Source organism: Agelaius phoeniceus, chromosome 5, assembly GCF_051311805.1.
Source record: "Agelaius phoeniceus isolate bAgePho1 chromosome 5, bAgePho1.hap1, whole genome shotgun sequence".
In the NCBI taxonomy this organism is placed as follows: Eukaryota; Metazoa; Chordata; class Aves; order Passeriformes; family Icteridae; genus Agelaius; species Agelaius phoeniceus.
The window spans coordinates 68,069,273-68,096,039 of NC_135269.1; the positions used below are offsets into that span (position 1 = coordinate 68,069,273).

At 37.2% G+C, this 26,767-nt stretch overlaps 1 protein-coding gene across 2 annotated transcripts in view; it reads right to left on the bottom strand.

The window, feature by feature from the left end:
• Positions 1-26,767, bottom strand: part of CELF2 (CUGBP Elav-like family member 2) — a 549,110-nt gene that overhangs the window by 435,749 nt on the left and 86,594 nt on the right. The window contains exon 2 of one of the 2 annotated variants that reach the window (XM_077179251.1): positions 16,781-16,816. The exons of the other annotated variant lie outside the window; for it this stretch is intronic. The gene's annotated coding sequence lies outside the window, so the exon portion shown is untranslated. The remainder of the gene's footprint in view (positions 1-16,780; positions 16,817-26,767) is intronic. 2 annotated transcript variants of the gene reach the window in all.

Consider the following 26,767-nt stretch of genomic DNA (forward strand, 5'->3'; position numbering starts at 1 on the left):
ACTCCTATTTCTCTTCAATGTATTTAGTTTTTGTTTCCTGGTTTAAAAGTAATTCAAGACTCATTTTGATGAGAATCACAACTTACTGAGAGCAACCATAAAGCAGAATAATTTTTACTCATTCTGGAATGACTGAATTTCAGCAGTGTGACCAGGGTCAGAGCCTGGCACACCCTATTAACTTCCATATCTGCAATTTCCAAATTACTGACTCTGTCCTGCAAACTGAGCCCAAATAGCAAACTCTGTGCCTGATGGCAGTACCCCCAAAATCTGCAGAGTTTCAGCAAAGAGGAGAAAAGCATTTGCTGACATGCATTAGCTGCAGAGAACAGTTCACAGTGCTAACATTTTTGGAAGCAATTCTGTGCTGAGTTGTTGCTAAGCAGACCTGGCATCTCAAACAAAATACATCTTGCACCATTAAAAGACAAGTTTTAAAATGAATTTGAGCCATTGGAAATGAGTTCATGTGTCCATGTGTGCTAGACTTCCTTCGTGTTACAGGGAATCATCTACAAAATAAAAACTCAATCCACTAAACTGCTTTGATTCTAAGGTCTGTGAATATACCTGGCTTACTTTTTCTCATTGTCAATGAAAATGAGACAGCAAATTAAAGGTACAATTTTAAGAAAAAGTTACAAAGGCAGGACACAAATTACTTTAATACCTTACCAACTGAGCCACTGGTACTTCACAATTCATGAACAAATTTCCTATTACTACAGAGTCATGCTTTTATTGACTGGTATAAATACACCATTTGTATCTTTTTTCATCCTGCTGTGTTTCTATTTTATTGGAAGTGTCCTGTAACAGGTATAACATCAGCTCAGATTACCAAGAAATCTATAAAATAGCTTCCTGCTACTACCTTTGGTGCAGATTGAAAGAATACATTATGATCCCACTGAGTAAATGATAAAAGCTGTTATTCACAGGCAAACATGATTTATCCTCACCTGTTCAAGATTCTGAATGTACCCACTTTATTATTAAATTATGAAAACATTTCACTCACATTGATTAGGAACACAGATACATTATTAAAGAGAGGCTATTAGGAAGCATGTGTTTCAAATTTAAGTCCTGAGGTTTGTGACTCATGGCAGGACCACAAATATTTCATGCAAATGGGAGTGGACAGATACAGCTTCATAAATGTTCCATTGTGGCACCAGAAATACATGATAACATTTTTTTATTATTGATTATAAATTGGAAAATGACATTGCCTGGTTCAAATTAAGTTTTCACTCAGTGCAGCTTGTACATTAAATACAGGGAAATTGTAAAAGAAAATTGGATTTTAAAAAATGATGATTTCTATTTCTTTAATAGAGAAGAGCCTTTTTTTTCCCTCCTCTGGTACACTCTTGGGTTATAAGACATCCCTTTAAAGACATCTTTCTCTTATGACTAGTTGCAGAAGTAATTCCTCTGTAAAGTTGCTGAGTATTTTTTCAACATGTAGGATAATTAATTAGAACCATGAAAGGTATGAACACAAATGGGGTCTATTGATCTTAGTACAATATATGATGGCTAAAATTGTGAATAGCATTAAATTCTAAACAAATCATGTTCTTAACAAAAACAACGGGTCAAAACCTGAGAGGTTTGAAAACCTTACCATGGGAACCTCTTAGCCAACACCAGACTTAGCATATTTGTCCCTCTACTCATCAAATACAAAAGATACAATAATGTCATTATGAAAACAATTGGACAAGCATTTGGATTAAATCTGAGTGATATTATCTCAGAGAGGCTCAGAATTGAAGGGTTGATAGAAAATGTCTGTAACTGTGGGTGTGTGTGTATGTGTGTGCACATTTATTTTTTATATTAAAAAGGGAAGCATATGGAAAAATATTATGCTGAATGCTGATGCCCTGTGTGCTGAATAATTTATGTCCTCCCTGTCTTCTTCTGGTTCCCTTCACACTAATGACTGGTTTAACGCTGATGTACATCAATTTACAACATAACAATGTAGCTTTGGATTGCTTTCAAGTCCAGATTGCTTTAAAAAGCAATAAGAATACATGGAGGCATAAGAGCTTTGCAACTAGCAGTGACAGGACTCATACCAGGCCTTGGACAAACTCTGCATTATTAGTTGTGAGTTCTTTCTGGTTTTATTGAAGTTATCTCTTTAATATTGCATTAGTTTTGAAGGGTAAAATGTGAAAAATATTTTTTGTATTTCCTTTTTGCAGAAAAGCTGCTCAGAAGCTGCCTGTATTCACCTTAACTCCTTGCCTCCTACCTGGTTTGTATCTAATATCATCAAAATATTTTGTGTTCTTTCATCTAAATGCTGACTATTAAAATCCTTGCTGGGCACTTAAAGTAGATAAAATGATGATGTTTGCTATGCTCAGTGGTGAAATTTACCAATACCCAAGCTATCTTTGTAATTTTTACAATTATCAGATGAATTCTAGTGACCCTTTGCCTCTCTTGCTTTTTTGATATGGAATCTTCTAAATCCATTTGATGAGAACCCTGGAAGTTATGTCTTAACTGTCTCTTCACAAATGCAAGATAAAAATCTCTAGTTCAACCAATAAAAGAGTGAAATACTGCTCATAATTTAAAGGCTCATCTTTGTTATAGAAAATCCTAACAAAGTTGATTTGTATCAACAGAGATGTATAATATTTACAATGATTTTATGGACTGAAGTAACAATTTATTGTTCCTTTGCTACAGTATGAAGAGAACACTAAAAGTCACACATAATGCTTGGAACTAACCTTAATCTCTGAAAGTGGCTGGAAGTATAATCTTGTTCATTTCAATGATGATAGGGTAAAGTATATAGTTTATTGCTTTTAAGCTCATTTAATTCTCCTGGCTTTTGGCAAAGAGGTCTTGCAAGGTGTCACAGAAAAACCACAAAAGATGTGTGTTATTTCCAGATTGGTGAATGCCACAGCAATCCTGCACAAGACTGCCACAAAACAGGTGGTGTAGTGGATGCAAGCCATCTTTAGCAGAGTAACATTTTTACTCCATTTAACCTATTTCCTTCTCACTCAGAAAGATGAATGTCAGATTGTGAACCTGCCACTGAAAGGGAAAAAAAAGTGCACAGGCTTGGACAGGGCACTGTGTGTTAGTTTAAAAAGTGTTCAATCCACTAAACACATCCTAGAGCTGAAGGCAAGGTGAAATATCCTCCCTCTTTCCCCCTTTTGCTGTGTCCATCGTGGTTGTGTGATGCACATCTCACTCCAGCACAGCCCAACCCCTGAGCACCTGGGGCAAGAGTCATTAAAGTCACTCGAGTTTTTGTTGTGCCCTGCATGGCAGGAGGTCGGTGATGGAGGACTGGTAGAGGCACAAGGTACCTGAATTGTTCTATGTAAAGAAAGGTTAAGTGGAAGAGAAGACAGGTAACTGTCTCCTCAGAGTAATGAACTGGCAATTCACACCTAAGGTCGATACCAAGCAGGGTGCAGAACTACAGTATTGCTTTGTTGTCATTCTGGTATTTTTACATGACAGGAAAATTACACTATTTTGGCTGGGGAAGTGCAGGAGAAAATCAAGCTATCCTTACCAGTCTTGAGTTTTTTTATTATCCTTGGACTTGTGTGGGAGAGCAAAAATGCTCTTTCTGTGGGCTGAAAATTATTTACAGTGTGATCATTCTTTCATCATTATTTTTCCTCATGCTGGAGCACAGTAGTTTAAACTGTATACTTTAAAAAACTATAATACCTTTTTGGTAAGGAAAATTCTTGTCTCTGTTCTACCTAAAAAGTTACATCAGGAGTGCAATTTTTCACATTGCACAGGGATGGCAATAAGGACTTCACTCACTTCAAAAGGAGCTTTTGGAGCCAAATATTCAGCCAATGCAAGTCTGGCAGGACACACTTAATGAAACAGGGTGGTTTATCCTAAACAAGGATCTTGCCTTTCTCAAAAGTGAATCTTTCTAGGGTTATGTCAATTGGTAAACCCAGTTATGTGTATTGCCAATGGCAAAACCAAAGTATCTCTACACTACTCTACCTAAAGATCTGAACAGCAAGGGGTGACTAAGGGCAGATTTGGATGCTTGAAAGAGACAGAAATCAGGATAAATGTAGAATTAGTAGAAAAGATAAGTGAAGAACCCCAAGGGTTTATGTTGAGACCAGTGACGTGTAGCAGCTTAATTAATGGCCTGGTTAATGAGACAAAGTGCACACTGGACGAATTTACAGGTGTTATAGAACTGGGGGGAATGATGGATGCACCAGTTGGTTGTGGTGCCATTCAGAAAAACCTCAGCAGGCTGGAGAGATAGGACAACCTGGGCCTCATGAAGAGCTGAAGGGAAACACAGAGCCATGCACACAGAGAGGAACAATTCCACACACCAACACATGCTGGGGTCCAAACAGTTGGAAAACAGCTTGGAAAAGAAGGACTTGTGGGTGCTGTGGACCACCAAGCTGACCATGAGCCAATGGTGCACTCTGGTGGCAAACCAGGCTGTTGGTTTCCCCAGCTGCAGTGGGCAGAACGTGTCCAGCAGGTCCACAGAGGAGATCCTGCCCCTCTGCTCAGCAGTGGGGACACCTCTGGAGCTCTGTGCACAGCTCTGTGCTTCCCAGAGCAAGACAGACATTGACATTGACACCGGAGGAAGTCCAGCAAAAGGCCATTGAGATGCTTAAGGAATTGGAACATCTCCTGAACAGAGAGAGGCTGAGAGAGCTGGGGTTATCCAGCCAGGAGAAAAGAAGGATCAGGTGACTGAACAAGAAGCCACAGACCCATATTGAAGTATAGGAGATTCCATTTAAACTCTTTTACTGTGAGTGTCATGAAAATGGAAGAGGTTGCCCAGAAAGGTTGTGGAGTCAAAAACATTTCTGGGCATAATCTTGGATCATCTACAATAACTGACTCTGTTTTGAGCAGGGGATTTAATAGAATAGAATCATAGCATGTTTTTGGATGGGAGGGGCCTTGAAGGTTATTTTTGTTCCAACCTCTCTGCCATGGGCAGAGACAACTTCCACTAGACCAGGTTGCTCAGAGCCCCATCTAACCTGGACTTGAACAATTCCAAGTCAACTAAGAGGTGTCCAGATCTCTTTCAACTTCAACTATCCAGTGATTCTGCAACACAAAATCTTTAATGTGAGGAAAATATGATTTAATTTTATCATCTCAGGTTTAATTCCTTCCTTCTAATGTTTTATTATCCCAAAGACATTTGCATTGCAGAATGTCCAAAGCAGAATCTGCATGAGTCGTTCCAGGTTTCAAAATCCCATATGCTGAAATATGGCAACATTTCTCTTTAAAAGAAGGGAGAACATAGACCTGTACAAATCTACTCCAATGATAGACAACATCAATGACAATTTTAAAGAATTTAATGAAGTTTAGGATGACAATATCAGTTAATGTATAATTACAAACTGTAGAAAGCAGAATACTTGATACAAGCATAATTTGTTAGAACATGTTTTGCAGCCATAGAAAATTTACTAGATATATAGTCAAATTTGGTTGAAGTTAAATTAGGCATGCATCTTGATTCTTGGTTAAATTTTTTCTGCTGCATCCTCCTAAACGCGTATAAGTAATAATAATAAAAAAGCTGGTACAAGCTGAAGCCTGCAGCTTATATCCCATTATAAATTGCACTTCAGATTTTCTAAACTAATTGTTAAATTTAGAACTAGCAATTAGCACTGCACAACATTTACCAACAGAATTAACTGTATCGCTTGCTATCAAGCTCAATTACATTTTCAAATGTCCCAGACTGGTAGCTCTGATGCATTCTAAGAAAATAAAACCTAGAAATGGGCCAACAGCGAATTGTTGTGACAAGATTCACAATAGGAAATGTTTTTTTTTCTGTTTCTGCTTTGGGTAAAAGTGCTGTTGTATGGGTTAAAAATGAAATCTTACCTGAGCAGTGTGAAATTTTAAGGCACATTGGAAATAAAATGTAAATAGTTACTTTATGACAGTTCCACCACTTGAGAATTCTGTGTAGCAACTTGATAGGTTTGAGGAGTCCTTATTAGCAAGTACATGAACATTGCCAGGAGATGCTACCTGGTGTTGCTTTTTAGTGTGATAGGGTATGAATCTGAGAACTTCAAAAGATATTCTCAACAAACAGCCAAGCCTACAGAGCAACTCACAGCTGGATTTCCTGCTGTGTTTACTTACGAGAGCCAACCCTTAGGAAGCTTTTGCTCTGAAACTGTATCAAGACTAAAATTCAAAGCCACTTACTCCTGATAAACCATTCAGAAGCACAGAGTTGAACTAAATTCACTGCTTCCAAGGCAGAAGGAGTGAAAGGCATTAAAGTTGCATTAAGATGAGCCAGTCATACTTTTGATGCAATCATATCTGCTTGATTAACAGGTTCTCAGTGGGAAAGAGCTCTCTACAGGTGCTGATGAGGTGTGGATCCCCAATAGTCATCACAGATATGATACCACCCTCACCTGCCAGATCATGGTCAGCTTGTCACCCACCGAGACTCCCAGGTCTTTTCTGCAGAGCTGCTCTCTGCCACATCAGCCCCCAACCTATCCTGGTACTTGGGTTATTCCTCTCCAGGTGCATGACACTACACTTGCCCTTGCAGAACATCATTAGGTTTCTCTACACCCAATTCTCCAACCTCCAATCAAGGTCCTGCTGAATGGCAGCACAGCCTTCAGGTGTATCAAGCCATTCCCCCCCATTTCATGTCACCAGCAAACTTGCTGAGGGTGTGTTCTATCCCTTCATCCAGGCCATAGGTAAACAAGTAAAATAGGACTGGAAAATAGAAGCTAAATAAGTATTGATCCCTGGGGAATGCCACTGACTGCAGGCCTCCAGCTGGATTCTGCTCTGCTGATCACAACCCTCTGAGCTCTGCCATTCAGCCTCACTGTCCATTCATCATCCCACCCTCAATTCCTGAGCTTACCTACGAGGATTTTATGGCAGACAGTGTCCAAAATCTTGCTAAAGTTGAGGCAGACAACATGCACTGCCCTCCATTGGCCCACCCTGCCATGCCATCAGAGAAGACTGTCTGATGTGTCAAGCATGATTTCCCCTTGGTGAACCCATGCTGACTACTCCTGATGACCTTCTTTTCTTCTGCATGCTTGGTGATGACCTCCAGAACGAGATGTTCTATCACCTTTCCAGGGATGGAGGTGAGGCTGACTGGATGGTTGTTTCCTGGGTCCTCCTTGCACTTTTTGAAGATGGGAGTAGCATTGGCCTTTCTCCAGGCATCAGGCACCTCTCGTGTTTGCCATGACTTTCACTGATGTTTGCAAGTGGCTCAGCAACAACCTCTGCCAGCTCCTTCCACACCTGTGGGTGCATCCCACCAGGGCCATGGATTTGTGGGTGTTAAATCTGTCTAGCTGTCCTCTAACCCAACCCTTCATGACCAAGGGGAAATCTTCCTTTCTCCAGACTTCTTCCCTTATCTCTGGTGTCTGAGATTACCAAGGGATAAGCTAATTTTCATTTTAATGTCTCTTAATGTAAAGGACCAACCTTGTCCCAGGACTTATGTTTCCTTTTCCTCTTCTACCATCCTTCTCTTTCTCTTGGTCATATCAGGATAGTCCCAATGCCTGTGCCTTTAAACCTGGCACTCTTCAATACTTCCATTTTCCTCCACTCCAAATCCCTATGGAAAAATCAATCTCTACCTTCAAAGCTTTGATATTCTCTTCCAAATCTTCTCCTGACTTTAAAAACCTATTCTCCCAAAATGAAAAGAAGCCTTATGACCTTATGGGTAATGTCTTTTCCCTTTCTCCTCATCTCTTTGTCCTTATACCCATGACCCACGACTTTTCGAGGATATGAGCTCTAGGAGCAGATTTTCAAAAAGAGGGATGTGATGTAGTTTCCTAACATTCAATCACTTATAAGTTCCCAAATGTCATGTGTACACTCCAAAGCATCATAACCCTGTTCTGAGTCCCAGAAACACTGATGGAACCTCACATATGATATGATATGCCAATTTCATATTAAAGATTTATTCAGAAGAAAAATTCTCTGCAGTGTGTTTAAAATGTATTTCCATTATTTTTTTACCATTGTGTAACACAGGATTTCTCTCCTGTATTAAAATAGTCAATGAATGATGCATGCAATGCTGTAAAAAACTCATTTACTGTTATTCCAAGATATATTGATTTACATGTGGATCTGTTCAACCCTTTTTAATTTGACCAGATGAAGTTTGGCATGACAACCTTTGGAAGAACATGTGATCTAACTTCAGATGTCTCCCGTGTCAATATCTAAACCCTAACTAATTTCCATAACCTGACTTAGTGGTTACAGGGAAAAAGACATTATTAGAATGCAGTTCTTATCTAGCAGTACATTACAGGATGTGAATCATGCCCTGAAAACAATTTTTTTTTTTTTTTTGGAATGTAAAGTGAATTGAGGATAATTGTCCCAAGAAGCCTACAATTAGCCTGACAAATCCCTCCAAAATTTTTTAAAAGAAAAAGCTTACCTAAGAGGACTGTGAGTTCAAAGACAAAAAGAGAAGGTCTGTCAAGTGTTGCATCTAGACAGCACTCACAATTATTTAGGGAGCAAAATGCAAATGGGAAGTTGCAATTTTTGAAGGTTGTCAGAGGTCTACTTATGCGTTTTCCTGAAATCCTAAGTAGCTACCGAAGTTAGAGGTTTAATCTCTCAGAACCATTACACAGATAAAGAAGAGAAACAGGCTGTTTCAGAAAGTGGTTTTGACCCAGAACTTTGGTAAAAAACCTAAACTTTTATATGCAGGACCTGCCTCTGGAAGCCCTTCTCTGTTGACTCTGTGAAGGATATTTTGGCATAACTTGACAATTGGCTCAAATTAGATTTCTAATCAGGAGACCTGAATCCCACTCCTAAAGCGTGTAGGGTGAACATGTGTTTTTTCTTGGGTAAAGACTGATTTCAATAGGGCTTTTCCACCAGGAAATCAAATCCCCATTCATAGTCTTATTTTAATCTCTTGGAGTATGGACCATGCTTTGTCAAACTCAGGCTGTTAAGAAGAAGGCACCTGTGTCTCCATAGTGCATAATGGGTTTATATTAGGGGTTATTATATATTTTAAATGATTATTTTAAAAAAATAATACTCACAACTAGTATTTATTATTCCTCCTGTATAATTTTCACCAGAAACCAGAACTTCAATGGGGCATTCTGCTATAAACATGAGTGAAACCCAATAAGGCTTGCGAAGCTACTTTCCTGCACTTATGCACAATATACATCAGGAATCTCAGCCTATCATCATCACAACCAGGCAGTAAATTGAATTTGAATACTGAGATTTTGTCAGAATACTTTTAAGACTTCAAAACTGCAGGCAGCAAAGAGTCTAACACATCTGTAGGGAAGATGTGACGGTTAATTACACTCTGAGTATCTTATTTCTACCTCTGAATTTGTCAAGCTTCATCTCCATTGCCTGGATCTTGTTATATACTTTTCTGCTAAATTAAAGAGTCAATGAATATCAGAAATTCTTCCCTCTGCAAGTATTAGACTCTGATCAAGTCGGTTAACTTCCCCTTATTAAGTTAAATAGCTTGAGATTCTCTCACTTTAATTACTGTACAAGCTCAGACTTTGCACTAAGTACCTGTTACAGCAATTCAAATCAATGAAAACCACTGGAAAAATATGAACTTACACCCTACAAAAATAATACAGAATAAGAATAAAAGAAATCTTCCCTGACCATCCATCTTCTCTTTTCTGAATAGAGGGAAGACAAAATGTGTTTCACACAAGAGAAATGACGATGGTGACAATAAATGACATAAGGAAGTTTACTGTGCACCCAAACTAAGGAAAGGATAATCAAAAACTAAAGAGAAGAAAGTGAAAAACTAAGGAAAAGAAGGTCAAAATGACAGGAAAACAACATAGAAAAAATAATAGTGTTTTCTGTTCATGAATATTCTCCTCCAACTTATGACACAATTCTATACCAATGAGTAAAATTTCCTGAGAAGTGTGTGTTTTGTAGAAGTAACATTACAAGGTATGGGTGTGCAAAAAGGAAAAACGCAACCCTGAGAGAAATTTTAATAAATGAGATATTTTTTCAATCTATCTAATAAATACATTTAAAAAAGCTGAAAATAGTGGGATGATTCAATGAAACTCAAGTTTGGTACACCTTCAAGATCTTCTGATGGATAGATAGATGGATGAAACTTAGGTCAACAAACCTAAAATCAGTGCACTAATTGTAGTGAAATGGAACACATCTCTGAGTTATTCAAGCTAGAATAGAAAAACAGATATGATTACTTAGCTACTGTTGTCTTGGTACCATTAGTCATATTTTTCATGGCTTTGGTTTACAAAGCAGCAATATATTTTCATGAAATCCTAAAATCAGTCCAAATACTTTTGATTTATAATCAGTCAAACCTTGCTACGGGATAAATATTTGAATTGCATGTTTTAATTTGAGTTTCATGAGTGCTTTTCTTTCAATTTGTGCCCATTATTGTTGGAATGGATAAAGAAGGAGGGTGCCTGGACTACCAGGAGATACTGCAAATCAGAGACAAACAATTATGCCTGAAGAGCACATCCTCACAGGGTGACAACCTTGGTGAATCCTAGTAGGGCAATGGATGTCAGGTGCTGGTTTTCCAATAGCTGCATCCATAGTCCACAGAAATTAGTGGGAAATTTTGAGAAGTTCTGGTTTGGGGGTTTAGCTATTGGAAATTGCCAAACAAGCCCAAACATCTAGATTAATTTAATGTCTGATACCTCACAAACCAGAATTTACAACACAGTGAGCTAGGGCAGAGCAAGCGACTCAAAATCCCTCAAAATTCAAAGCCAGCTGAATTTTGGCACCCATGAGCAGCATAGCAGTCCTTGATGGAGTTTTTCAGTGGCTTTAGTGTGTGTTTGGAGCAACAGCAAACCCCACATTTGAACCTGGATAACATTGGCATTATGGTAATGAGGCTTGAAGAGCATCTGGGCAGCGATTTGGCTCATGGAAAAGGAAGGTTGGTAGTGAGCAGCCTCAAATGGCTGACCTCCTTTTGACATGCACATTACAAGCCATCATCAAATTTGACTGTAACTAAGTGCCAGGGGCTTCCAACAAGCTGTTCTGAGGTTGTTCATTTGGAGTTCAGAATGAATAACTTTGATATGGCTCATTCCTGCAGTACCACATGTTTTCAAAGCACTAACATGATTTGTAGGAAATTTAAAACTGTGCACAGTTGATCACACAGACTGGACTTCCTCCACTCTGTCAAGCAGAGTGATTTGTCCAGAGAGAAGATGTTGGACAAGGTTTGAAGGGAAGCTGCTGATGTTCAAAAGACAGGCTTACAGGGTTTCATTGGCTCATTCTCTTCCAGTATTTGATTTAAGACCTTCCTACATCAAACACTGATCAGCAAAAATTGTAACATCTGGATTTAATAGTTAACTATATATTCAAGACTGCTCTTTATTTTACATCCCTGAGACCCTTTGGTATTGTCCCTAGGTAGGAAGAGCAGCAAGATTAACACATAATGTAACGCTAGAAATTGCTGTTGGAAAACAACAGGAATAATCTAGATAATGCACCCGGAAGATATTTCTATATGTTTTGTGACTGGAGAAAACACACAGAAGTGTGATGTTACTTCTATAGAAAAACAAGAGCGTGTTTTTACATAAAATTTGAAGAAGATTGGAGGATATCTGACACACAATAAACTGGCTTTAAAAAGAGTCAGTATTCACCACATTGTATTGAATTTAGAAGTGCAAGGTAAATTATGTTCAGTTTAAACTACATGGAGCTGCTTCTTCATTTTGAGCTGGGATAGTAGACACTAATTCCAGGGGCTGCTGTAAGAAGGTGGCATAAATTCTTTTATTATATGACTACATGACACTAGGCTTCCTAAATAGTACTAGATGTGGATATATGGGCAAATGAATCAAATTTTGACTTCAGATTTAGACTTTAAATATTGAAAGTATAGAAGTAATTCCATTAAATGTGTTCCCATCCCAGCCAAGGGAGAAGCATTTGGTAAAGTCTGTTCATCTTATGTGGGTACAATGGCCTTTTAGATACCCATAGTGGGGTGAGAAATGCATACCTAAGAGTGGAATCTTCATCTTACATTGAATCCTTACCAAAAATTTGGCATAAACCAGAATACATCATTTACATTAGTGCTTTCACTGTGAACAGACAATAATAATAATAATAATAATAATAATAATAATAATAATAATAATAATAATAATGGCAGCAATAGCAATAAAAATTCTTATGCACATTGTTAAATTGGGGAACAGATTTGTCCACCACATAATGGTTATTTGTAGGCTGTTTTCAAACAAGTTTAGCCATGACACAGTTATAAGTTCAGTTTTTCTGTGCAAAACACTGTCTGGACTGTCATGTTTCCTTTGCAGCAACGCTGAGCCCAAAGGATGCAGATATTAAATCTCTCTTTGCTGCTAATTTGGTTTTCCACTTTGGGTCCATCCTACCCATATCTCTTACTTCTACCCTATGTCCATGACCCCAAGTACAAAAGACCAGCAGTAATAAAATTTATTATTAATAACAGTAGGCAGAGGAGAGGTTAACATCAAGGGAGATTTTGGTCAGAAACTGTGCAGCGCTGGTTTCAGCTTAAAAGAGAATAAATATCCCATATAATAAGCTATATTAGCAACAAAAAAAAAATCAAGTAAACATTCATAGATCATGGCTGAACTATGATGATGTAGAGTTGAGAAAATATGGTCTAGTCTGCTTAAAAATCTGGCCATGCTGCTGTGCACTCGCAAGTTTCTCAAGCAGGAAATGATGGAAAGCTCCACTGATCTCAAATAACTCAATTGTTTTTCTTTTCTAATCAAATATCTTCATAGTGAGGGGCCAGAAATGCATCATTCAGCATGCAATGTGGCTGTGAAAGCATGAAATATGGCACTTCACTGTTAATGTAATATTAAAGATTAAAAATGTTTATTACCTGTTATTCTTCTCTTAATTGTTTTGTGTGGAGAAAAATAGAAGTTGCTGCTTTAATGCATAAAAACCCCACAATGTGCATTCATAGCAGAGAGCAAAGTGTTGGGGCTATGAAAATTATGTAAATGATGAATTCCAGTGAAAGAACTTTCAAACCCTTAGGGTCTTCAAACAGCATTAATTCAAGAAATTAGATACAAAATTTAACTTTTTCATGCTAATAATGATTTCATAAGGAAAAACTCGTTAGTAAAGGTGACAAATATGAAGTTCTATTCAACATTTAAATTCAGGAATCTTAGTATGCGCCCCTGGGATATATTTACTCAGCCAATGACTCTGATGTTATTAAGTAATTTATTTGAGAAAGTCTCCATTCATGAGTTTACATAAGAACAATATCAGGTTTACAAAGGCTTGTGTTGTCAGTTTAGCAAATACCTAATTCACAACGACTTTTGCTTAAGATTTTCATTAGGTTGTTCAAAATTGTTTGATCATTTAATGCCAGCTTCATAAGATCATAATTTCCCCTATATGAAAAGAGGAAATTAAAAGGAGAAATAAATTAAAAAGTGTGAACTAAACTTAAATTTAAATCAGCTTTGCCACAAAAGAGAGAGGAGAACAGTGTCATCACTTGTGATTGTACTTTGCTTGGGTATAAACTATCCACACTTAGCAATTTAATGTTTTGCTGTGGTATATTTCTATGCCAGCAATACCAAAAAATATATTGAAACATTTGAAATGTTGCATTATGGTTCAATTTTTGAGGCTTGATCAGTCATGTGACAGTATCAATTTCTGGCAGCATTAGTCAGGGGGCAGCATTAATTAGATAGGAAACAAAAACCATCCTAAATCTCTCAATTTCTATGGCTAATCATGCTGTAATCTATGGCCTCCAGCCAGTGTTGGGGCAATGTGCAAATGTAACTAAAGATGACAATTCCTGCAAGTCAAGGAGTAGAGAGAAATAGCACAAGATATGAAAACTAGGACGGTCAAAATAATCAACAGAATATTTGTCTTCCTACAGAAAATGCTGGTTCATCAAAGCAGAACAATTTCCCAGAAATGAGCTGATTTTACTCAACTTTCTCATGAAATACAGGCAAGCCTTGAAGTCTTCATTTTCTCCTGGCTAGATCATTCACCATCACTCCTCAGAGAGCCCCCTGGTCCCCAGGCCCCTCTCAGGGGGGAGCAGCTTTGATACAATAATTGTTTGAAATCACTGCTGGTTCCTGTTACAATCTGCCTCCATCACTTCTTCTCCTCAGAATGGCTCTTGCTCTCCCATCTCCCTGGTTCCTGCATTCAGGTGTCTTTCAACCCTTGTGTCTCCAACTTATTCAGGATAAACTAGGAACACATCAGCCTTGGTGTTTCCATGGGAGAGATTCAATTTGAACTCTATCCCTTCATTGCACATCCAAAGACAGCTGAATCTTAAAGCTCAACCTGCCTGTGTGCTAAATCTTTTGCTCTGCAGCAGCACCAAACCCTGGCCTACATCTGGCCAGGAAGAAAATAATATCCAAATAGAAGCCCACATTACAGCAATTACTAAATTATGTCACATTTGACTGGAGTATGAAGCACCTGGATGTTCTGATTGAGACATGGGAAGGCAAAAGTCTTTTTCTGGCAACAGACCCCATGAGAAATGAAAATATGATGTACAAATAAAACATGTGATGACTGTCTTGTCTGTGACCACCTTTCCACTAACCTAGATGACTCTTAAATCTTCAGCTTTTGTTCTTAACTGGATACCTATAGAATGAGAGGGAGCAGGCAGGCCAAGTTAGATTTGGTCATGTTTATTAACACTTGTCATTCAATTGTAACTACATTTGTGTGTTCTCTGGCAGAGTGGTTCTCTGACATTTTAAGGACTTTTAAAAGGCAGAAAGGCTCTAATCTATATAAAAATAATCTCCACTGGTAAATTGGATAGTCACAGGACAGGAGTGGGTACTCCAAGAGAAATCACAAGGCCTGAAAGGTAATGATCTTGGAAAGGACTTTCTTGCAAGGTAGGAACTCTCAAGAGGAAATCAAAAGTCCTTATTAGAAAACTGTGAATAGAGGAGATGAGAAATGATACAGAATTAGGCAAATATTCATAAGTAAAGTAGGATGTTGAAACTGTGAAATTATTTTACTGGATCAGTACTAAGGTTCAATTTGTGTAAGGGAGAGAAGGCAGCTTGAGATGATTTCATATACAGACAGGAGAGACAAGAGGGATTTGGCACCATAATCTCGAAAGAAAATTAATAAGGGGAAATATCTGGAAGCAAAAAAAAATCACTGTATGCTGTGCTTACAGATAGGTTACCATTCACCAAGAGATATTACCATCCATGTGATTAGTGCTGAAAAATAAAAGCAGGAAGCAGTAAACACAGGTGGAATGGGTTAATACTTTTGTAATAAAACCCATTCACACATTTAGGAGGATTGCTTTTATTTATCCAGAAACACCACCACCAGAAGTTTTTGTTATTAAAGCATTAAGTAAAATTGAAGTTTGCAACACAAACAGGAGTAGAAGGACTGGTTTCATAGAGGTTATAAGAGCTCAGGAAAACCATGTAATCTTCATAATGTGGGTACCTACAGGGATTGCAGGAAGAGCTAAAGACTCATGATTCCCTTCCCTTCTTCAGGGCTAAAGATTAACTGTTCATGGTGCTGGTGGTTTTTTCTACCTTTCTGCAAATATCTTTAATAGCACACATTTAAAATGAAGTCTTTTTGATGGCTCTCAAACTTGAGTTGGATGCAATGCTAGTAAGGGAAGATGTTTTTTCATATTTATAAGTGATCTCATCCTATTCCAACTGGACTGTAAAGAGCTGATACTCAGACTCAAGGAGGTAGGATTTATTCAAGTGCAGGAAATTGAGGAACAAGGCCTGCCATGCCTCTTTTCACAACAAACCCAATAATAAGTGCTACTTTAGCAAAAAACTTGAAACAGAATCAGCTCCAGCAAGTAATCACTCTCAGTCTGTAACTCATTAAAAAACCCAAACTAGAAGAAATAATATTTATCCACTGGACAAAATTACCAAGTATTTCCCAGCAAAATTAATCCCAAACATTGTTAGACCAGTTTCCCTTACTGGATCAATCAATTGATCTGTCTATATTTATATCTATGTATATATAAATATATCCATGCCCTCCTAAAAAGGGTGCTGAGGTTTCCAGTAAAGAACACAGCAGTTATTTACAGAAATATGATGTAACCTGGGTGGTTAGAGCACATTATTTAAGGAAACTAGCTATGATTTATAGCAGCAAATAAATAAGACAAAATTTGGTTAACATACCTCAGCATTAAGTATCTCATGCATTAATTGTCTCCAAAGCCTGTTCCATTTGTTATCTAACAAGGTATGCTCCATTATTATTTCTATCCAGTTCATTGCTTCATTCTATCTGTTCTTTCAAAATTAGCTTGTCTAATCAGAAACTGCTTTGGCTGGTAGTTCATTTCACATAAAAAGGAGGAATTCTTGTTTACTGAGAAAGTAATTGGATTATAATTTTGAAAAGAAAGAAATATAGATTGTAATAAATTATTTCATAAAAAAATACATGGGAGTGTGAAAACTAGCAAACCCAAGACAAATTAAAAGCTCTAATGATTGAAAAGGCTATAAATAGAACATGCAACTGGAAAGAATAATTCATCATTGTAACTTACCTGCTCCTTGTTATTCTGTTGAAAAGAGCTGAATATCTAGGGAAAGAATAAAAAATGTATTTATCAAATGATGATCAAGAAAATATTTATATTAGCTGTCACTTTTCTTGTAGCTCTTTAGCTCTTGTAAATGTTATTAAACTTTTATTACAGAAAGAAAAAGTAAAATTTAACCACGTTTGGGAGTATACAATTCCATTTCAGTTATTTATTAAATTCTGTTGATAAGTTTGCATGATCATAGGTAGACTAAACTAAAGTTGCATGCAGGATTTTGTTGCCTGCATCAGTATATATTTAAGTGAAAACAAGAAAATGCAGAAATTATATTCAAAACACTGACCAATATATTTGGGCTGTTTATAGAGCTGGTCCATCATGTATATTTTATTGCTTATCAACATTTCTATTCATATCAAACTGTAGAACTGTTTTTTCTTTTTTTTTTCCTTACTACCTAACAATATTTTGTTGCTAATCCTGCTCTTTTTATGTGTGTATGTTTTAAATTGTTTTTACCTAAAAAAAGTAAAACAATGAGTATTAAAGATATGAGAAGTAATGGACACGAGCTAGGAAAATTGTGTAAAGGAAAATAAAACATACAAAAAAGAATGTGTGAAATTGTAGCAAATAAGATTTAGAAGTTAGAATACATATTATATTATATTATATTATATTATATTATATTATATTATATTAATTATATTTTACTGTTGCATACAGTAGAAAAATTGAGTGATGTAAAACTGTGAAGTACTAGGAAAAACTTGTACTCTCAGCTCTCACCTCTTCAGCTGATTAACACCTTGAGTTCTTTGTGTTTGTAGATCTAACAAAAAAACCACAAAATTAAATTAAATTTACTAAATTATGTGAACTAAATTGTTATAGATTTTCATTTATTTAGCCTGATTTTATTTATCTGAAAATCATTCAGGTTTTCCTTTTATTTGAATTGCATTTATGACACCAATTCAAGCTTTGATCTTAAATTACACTTTTGGGGCCTGAAGTAATAACAATTTTGGATTACAAGGATCCAGTTCTTATCTACATACCAAACAGGTTGTTTATAGTACAGTTTGTTCAGTGAATATACTCAAATTTAGCACAGGGAGATTGATAAAGGTAATCAGCAAATACCATATTGGCTTAGAATAAAGATGAAAGCAAAATGCACCTGACTCAGTGAAGATAGGAGTTAAATGCCAGATTATCCACATAAGTGTGTCAGTAAGAGGAATTTCATGCATGACAGATGCTAGAATGGGCATTAAAATGCTCAGGACAAAAATCATTAAGTGCCCCAATAATGCACATTGGGCTAAAGCAAATTTAGGATGTCACAGGCAAGTTCCCACCAACTTCAAAAATTTATTTGCATGCTCAAAGTTGGGCTTATATGTGAATGAGATAAAAACATTAGGCAGGTTATTAATACTCACTTGAGATGTCTACTCTATGTTTAGAAAGCAAAACCTTATCATGCTACCAACACCATGAAACTCAAAAGGTGTCGTGAAATGACTGGATGGAATTTTATTTCTTTCAAAGAAAAACGTAGCTACAAAGGATGATAGCCATAACCCAGGTCCTTCACAGGCCTTGGCCATCACAGCTGCAAGGAAAGAAAATTATTGATGTACTGGGAGGTAGGTGCTGTTACTATTCCTTTGGTGACTGATGTGGAGCTTCATTGAAGAAAATGATATTATAGAATCACAGAATGGTTTGAAGTGGAAAGGACTTTTACTATTTTTCTTCTCCAACTCCTTTGCAATGAGCAGGACACTTTCAACTGGATCAGGTTGCTCAGAGCCCAGAGCAACCTGGCCTTGAATGTTTCCAGGGATGGCATTATCCCACTTGAGAAAAGAAGTTTTGGTATACCCGAGCCAATGGCTACTTAGGAGAACATAGGGATTGAATAGCATCTGGATATGAGCAACACAGAAAAATCACTGTTGTTCAGTCAATATGAAATATTTAAAGCAGAGAATTTCCATTCATTAATCTAAATGCAGAGAAACCTTGTACCTGCTCTCCAGATTCAGATCATATGGGGAAGACGTTTGACAGTGATGTAGAGACTCTCAGGCTTCCCCAGTCACCAGCTTTAGGTTTCTGATTTAGGACAGGGAAAGCATAATCCTACTTGAATATGCAGTCCATGAAAATCCTCAGCTAAACATTGGTGATAGGAAGTCCCAAAATGCAGGCAAACTATGACAAGCGTCACAAATGTTTGGAATTTTGCAGTTTGTGTTAAAGTGATCCAAGCTGAGCATGCCAAAAACAAGGGTGAAACTACCAAGGATTTTATTAATGAAAAAGTAATATAAACCCCAGAATTATAGGCATATGTTTTCTAGACTGGTGTTTTTTTTGTATTTTCATGTTTGGGTGTGCATTGTTGTGGCTTGAAAATCTCCCAAAATTAAATCTTCTGGTGTGGTGCCTATGTGTTGTTGCCTTGATTAATTAAGTGAGCCATGAACCAAAAGTCCTTTTCCACCCCCAGTGGCTGCTCACTTCATGTGTATCCATTTCTTGTCTTTCCCATTTCCCTCCTGTCTGTCTGCTGTGCCCTTTCAACTCCTGCAGGGTCCATCCCCTTCCTTGCCTGCCCACACAGAACCAGGCTCTCAAAAGGGCTCTCTTCAATACCACCATAATGAAGGTTAAACCAAGATAAATAAAAACCCCCACAAACCATCTGTGAACTGATTCCTGTGGTGCAGTCCCACTCTTTGACCGACTCACATCAGAAATCAGATGAGAGCATAATTTACATATTTAAAAAATTTAAATTAGATCAATTTTTTTTAAACCCAGATAATATGAGACTTTGAGGATTCCTTGAACAACAGCTCTACAACAAATTGATCTGTCTGCCTACTACATTCAAAAAATTGATTTTCTTTTCCTGAATGGAAACATTTCTTTGAAAAGAATGAATTCAATTTGTGACACACTCTGTGAGTGTTCTGCATCTGATTCTGAGGTTTTAGAATCTTTTAAATCAATAATAAAACCATTTTAATTTGGCTTAACTTTGTAGGGCATGTGCACTTGTAATTTTCAAAGATTATGAGATAAGGAAGTGGTCCAGGACTAAGTCCTCTGAGTCATCTGACTTCTCATTTGTCTGTTTTGGGATTCTCAGTCTGTCTGATCAGAAAATTCCTGAGTTTGAATCAGGAATTAGTTCAGACAAACAGAGTCAGACTTTTGCTCTGAACTCTCTGAGACCACCAGTCTGTGAAGAAAAATCATCATGTTATTATAAAATAACAGATACAGTCCAATAACAAATATGGAGATTTAAACCTATAAAGCTTGGGGCTATAACCACTACCTCACCAATGAGCTCTGTAATATCCCCATTCCCATATCTCCTTCTTCAACAATTTATTCCTGCTCCAGGAGAGCTTTAAGAACTCTTCAGCAGCACTAGAAGCTTCATGCAGTTCAGGGACATAACAGGTTAGCTAGTCTGGGCTACAGGTATTTGAAGATAACCCCTTTGAGTTGGCACCATAGTTATTTATTGGTGCCCAAAATCCCTTTCCCTTCAAGAGTTCCTTCACAAGAACCCCATGCAGCACCAGTGATACAAGAGGACTCCAGCTGCTTGGACATCAGGAAGAATTTCTTCACCGGAAAGCATTGCCCAGGGAAGTGGTGGATTCACTATCTCCCTGGGACTGTCCAAGAAATGACTCAATATGGCACTAAGTGCTATGGTTTAGTTGACACAGTGATGTTTGCTCAAAGGTTGGGTATGATGATCTCAGAGATATTTCCCAAACTTTAGTCTATGACTCGAAGATCTACTGTAACGTCAGCATAGTGATGATAACTCCAGCTGAGATAGTCTGGTTACTTTTGGCTATCAGAGTTCACTGATTGAGAAGCTTTGATTCTTAGTCACTCAATTATATAATTCTTATAATTGCAGGGAAAAAAAATAGGGTGGAAGGAACTTCTTGAAAACATCTGGATCAATGCTCATGTGTTGCTGCCTGTAAATGAAGGTTCTTTGATAAACTTCCACAGAATTTGACTCTAAGCACAGTTGTCACCTCTTGTAAATGCAAATTAAAATGTGTTAAGCTATCCCGATGGTGATTTAAGAGTATTTGCCTCCCTTTACAAGAGTGCAGCATGCAGAAGGTCAGATTACATGGGTGAGCTGGCCAGAAGTGTGGCAGCCACGTGCAGTCCCCTGGGCACAGGCAGTCACAGCCAGCACCCAGGGAGCCCAGGGATGAGTTCTCAGGCTGCACAAAAGACATTTCATACTGCTAATAATCCATAGCTAGAGGTAAAGGTTAAATGCTGAGCATTATTGGGATACAGTCCTTTATACTTCACTTAACTAATTGAATTTGTTTAATTAACAATTTACACACCTGGAGAGAAATATAAAATCTATTGTGCTGTTTGGCATTCTGCCTAAATTGGAAATTACCTATACATCCTCTAGTCCATATTAAATGGGATTTACTTTGGACACAATTGCTGTTAACAATTAGATAGGGATTTTTTTTTTTGAGATCCATTTTCTAGACTCTGATAAATTTCTCCATTTTCTAGACTCTGATAAATAAACTCTGGTAAATTTTTTTATCCTTACAAACACCTGAAAATAAATGAAATCTAGAAAAGTTAGATGAAAGTACTTTTATTATTGATTTTAAACTGTGCTTCTCTGTGCATAACGTAAATTTTCATCCAGATACAAAAATGAGAGACAGAAACTTGCCAGCCTATTTCACATTCGAAGCAGACACAGCAGAGTCAAAAACCCAGATTGTTTTGCCCGTAACTGGAAGGCTGAAGAGCAAAATCTCATTAAGATTGGTATATGGAAGGAGGTTTACAAGCCATGCATATCCATGAACAGGTTAGTTTAAATGCCTGAGAAATAGATGGCTTTTCAAATATGTGGCTGACAGTCATGGGTTTAGAAATACAAACTAAGATGAACTAAAAACTTGATACTCAGAAATAGATCTGTCTGGGAAATGGTGTTATGGAGAAATGAATCTGCATTCCAGGAAGACTGCTTCTTAAAACCAGTTCTGATCTTCCCATGGTTTGGTAACATGGGTTTATCCCTGGCATCCCAGTGGATTTGGGTCTGATGCATGTGTTCTCACACAGCACCTCTGAAAATCTGATTTGCATGAAGTAATGCTTGCCTAAGGTATTTAAAAGATTTGTCAACAGGAGGAATATTTCTGCTGAAGGAATATTCAAAAGGCTTAGGCTTTCATGCGGTGCACTCTGCAAAATCACACTTGCTCACGAAAGTAAAGCACATCTTTGCAGTGGTTATTTCCAACAGCAAGTAGTTGGTGCCATTTTCTGATTTTGTTGGTTACAATGGTCTGCTATAGATATTATTTGCCCCTCTTGCTTAGTAAATCTTCTCAATGCCAGGTAACTGCATACATGCAGAGGAGAGGGTGGAAACAGAACTTACCCTTGATGTTTGCTGCCAGCCCTTAGGCTTCTCCTGAAAGCCAGGAGGAAAAAAATCCCAAGACTAGGTTCTAACAGCCTTGGTTTTATAGTTTGGACTGGTATCTCATGGATATTTACTTGATAATTCATCTGAAAAATGAAGAATTACCTTATTGAATGAATCTCTAAGCAGGTAATTGTTGGTCTGTATCCTCTGATAAGACCACATTGGCCTTGACTGGATACTGAAAATAGCATGGATGTATGAAGTCATTTATTTAATTATTAATTCAAGGTTAGAACGCTAATAGAAAAATCAACACAAGTTATTGCTATGAAGATATTAAGCAATCAAAATATTCTGGTTTTATACTGAATAAGTTCCTAATAAACACCACACAGACCAAATATAGAAGAACAAAAGACACAAAATCATTGCAAATTAAGTTCATTTTTCATTAACTTTGTCACATATGAACTCAGGTATGTTTGAACTTCACAGTCATTGTAGTGCATTAAAAAAATAATACTGCAAAAATTTCCATGACTTCAATAGAATCTCTATTGTATTAGTAAGTGAACTCTCCAGTGGCCAAAATAATATCTGTAAATACCCATGAATTTTAACCCAAAACGTGGCAACCTGGCATGATTAAAAGCTTTAGATTCTCAAAGAGCAACATGACTAAAGCAGGACTGTAGCTTTGAGTGGCACCTCACTGGTTTCATTTGCCAGTATTGTTATTTTCCAAGGTAATATTTGATTTACAAGAAAAATGCTTTTAAGTCCCACTGAAAGTCCTACAATGTATCCACAAGTATAAAACCCTCAAATTGCCATCATTTGTCAAATGCTAAAGCCGTACCTGAGACTATTCAGTGGCAAAGTAGGAATCTAATGATGCCAGTAGGAAGGAGGGAGGTTAGATTTATAGAGGCTTTAGAGGCGATACCTCTTGTCTCTCCTCCCTTGTCCCCCTTCTGACTCCCTTTAATTCAGCACTTTGACCACAGTAATGCAGTTAAGCTTCAGTTTACGGCACGGATGCCTCATAAGTCCAGTCTCCATGATTTCATTGGAAGCTCTCACGTTAGTAATTTGAATAGATTTTAAATTCCAAATTATTGTGAAGGTGTTGAAATGCAAAGCTTTAATGTTAACCCAACTCTCTCCTTATGCTACTCTTTCCCTCCCAAACTGTCATGGTTTTTCCCTAGCTTACACAATAGTTGCCTTGATTTTTTTTTCCTGGCTGTGGCTAAGGTTCAAACACTGAAGGAAGGCATTTTTAGATGGAAATAATAATGAATGCAACTTGGATTTGAAATAAATTAAACACGAATTTGGGAAACAATTTATGGATAGGTGATTATCCCAAATGAATGTTTTCCTTTTTTTTTGTTTATTTCCAAGTTATAAAATAAAAAGTAAAAAAAAACCTTAGGTGGTCATTCACAGACTGTGGTCATGGGAGTATCCTAGCACAAAACTGTTTTAGTCAGTGTTGTCCAAGAGCTGTGGAGTGCCAGGTGCAAAAATCTGATTGTCCTCAATAAGCTAACTGTTGTTTTTAGCAGTTAACTTCATTTTGTAAAGATCCTAGCTCAAGTACAGTCAAGGTTTTGTCTACCATTTGTTTCAAGAATCTGGATCAGATCCTTAAATCAGAGCCAAATGTGAATAAAAGCAGTAAATTCTTTGGCAATAAATTCTCAGTAATCTGCATTACTCAAAGATGGGACCTGCTGGAACATCTTCATAACATTCTTTTGCCTTCCTTCCCCTCATGTGCAGCATATTGCAGTAATCAATTAACATGATGGAATATTCCTGTGCTGAGACTTTCTTGTAACTCCCATATGGTCAGAATTTAATCTGAATAGCACAGGTTTTTGTGTTGTTTTGGTTTTTTTTTTAAGAAGCTGAACTCATCCTGTGCATTAGTGATTATGGAAAACTAAAATTTCAGAGTGATATTGTTGTTTTCAGCCTGTTGGTGTTGAATATTTGGAGAAGCTAGGTACTCTGACAGGACTGAGCATTGCTCATCTGCATGTAAACCACCAAAGTGGGCAAGCAGAAATGGAGGTGCCCAGTTCCAACTTTTGCACTTGAAAATGGCCTTGCTGTACCTCTTTAGAGCACACATATAAACAAAGCTGTTGATCTCTTGATCTTGTTTAAATAATTTACTCTTGCCCATCTCAACGCACGCTTTGTTTGCCTTTGTGACTCAAAAGACTGATTCCATTGTAACAAAGTAGGAAATTCTGGCTTGTAACCTGATAGACCTTGGTTCATACAAAGAAAGGACAGTAGGTTATCTTGTGTCTTTCTGATTGTAAGGCTTCTCTAGAAGAGTTTAAATGTGTTGCAGGAAGTCATAACTGGAGGTTTGTCTGAGTGCATTCACCATGACTATAAAGTTGAATCCCTAGAGGATCACTACTCTGCAACCAGTAACATCAAAGCTCCCTGACCAAATTCCTCTGTAGAAGTTGTAGAAATTGAATTTAATGTACTTAGTATACAATACTCTTGGAATAAAACTTATTACAAACAAATTCTGATTTTTTTTTAAGCTTAATAATAAATTGGCCTTTCACGTTCTTTAGGTTTTTTTCTATATTGAGCAAGAAAATACAACACAATCCCTACTGTTCTTTGTGAATAGATATGGGGAGGTGGAGAAATTGCTTGGTCCACGTGTATTCCAGCAGAGGGTGGCAGTACACTACCACACTCCCACAGAAAAGGAAAAGTTGTGCAGTAATATTTATGTCTTCTGTCTTCAAGGGAAGAATACATCCTGCAGATGAATATGTTTTGGGAGATGGGAGATGGGAATTGGACTGGGAAAGTAATCCCCAAATCGCTTCAGTGACCTTGCTCAATCCACTCAATCTCCATCTCTCTTTCAACTGAAATATTTTTCTTCCGTAATTACCATCAGCTGATGACTACAAACCGTGATAAAGCTCCCGAGAATAATCGCCTACGAGAATGAATATGGATATCTGAAAATGGGAATCTCTCCTGATTAACTGATGATACCACAACCATTAACTTCATCACTAACAGCAGAACAGTCACCAACAGTGTTAAGCAGGATAAACTCTGGAAGGCAAAGAGGGGCACTCTGTGGCAGGAAGGATTTCCATGGCACTATGGCCATGCTAATGGTCTCCTGCCTTTCCTCAGTCCAGTTTTGCTACTTTATTAGTAGAGTATTCTTCAAAATTTGAAATAACTTGTCATCTCTTCAGCAGAATGTGGATTTCTCTGTTACTGTCTCAGACTTCCCTTCAGTTTTTATTTTCTTAAATCCTTTTTATTATTATTATATATTTTTTAATAGAAAGCAGTTGGGAAATTGTTCACAGGCCAGCAAAAGAGGCAGGGTGTATTTTTTTCCTTTTGGAAAAATCTTCTGGTTGACAGAAAAAGTGGCAACTGGTGCAGCCTACTTTAAATTACTGCAGTAAAAATACTTTAACACATTGTCAAACTTCAGACCTTGGTGACTCAAGTTTCTATATTTTTTGGATGTGAAGAAATTTCAGTGTAAGAAGAAATCAGTGCATAATAGGAAGGAATACTCCTTCATTATGCAAATAATGAAAAATTATTTGTATACAGAGCATGATTTCTTTAATGCGCTTTTATTTCCCCTCAAGAATTTAAACCAAAGGATTATGCAGGTCAAGAAGAACTTGAAGAACAAAAGCCATTCATGATCAAGCTCTCAATGTGGACTTACATTAGTAAAAACATTTGAACAACATTTTTATAATAGTAATCTAAGTAGCTTATGTTAACTTCTCTAGTAACCAAAGCCAAGAATAATTTTTGTGCATTCTTTCAGTAGACATTCATTATTTAAATATGTAAAATATGGAGGCAGTGTTCTGGAACTTCTTTTTATTAAGAGGAAAGAAGCTGGAAATGATGCCAGGAAATTTAGGGGAGGAATGGCATGCTCCTTCTCAAAAATAAGAGATTTTTTCAGATAATCAAGGGAATTAAATATTTTCAGTCAAAATGTTTGTCAATAATAATTCCTTACCTTGATCTACCTTAGTAGATTTCAAAGTGTTTGAGACACTTAACAGTAACCTTGTCACCTGTGAGTAGCTTCCTCTATAACTTCTTGTAACACCCCCAGCTATTCCTAAAGGAGGTGACATGATTTTCAGCAAGTTTTTAACTAGCAATTAACAAGCATAAAGTGATGAAATATGAAAAAAAAACCAAACACAAACCAGGGTGATCAGAAGCTCAAAAACATTGTCTGGTTATCATTAAGATTACTTTATGTATCAGTTTAAGGTTCTTTGAAGGAGGGGGAAACAGTGTGTGCACTGCTGGAGTCCTTAATGGCTCCTCTACACTATTGAACCCTACTTGGATCAACAGAAATAATAGAAAACCTTGTAGCAAAATTTCACTGAAGAATAAACAGGACTATAGGAGAAAAAGGAATTTTTTAGAGCATTCATTTCAATGAAATA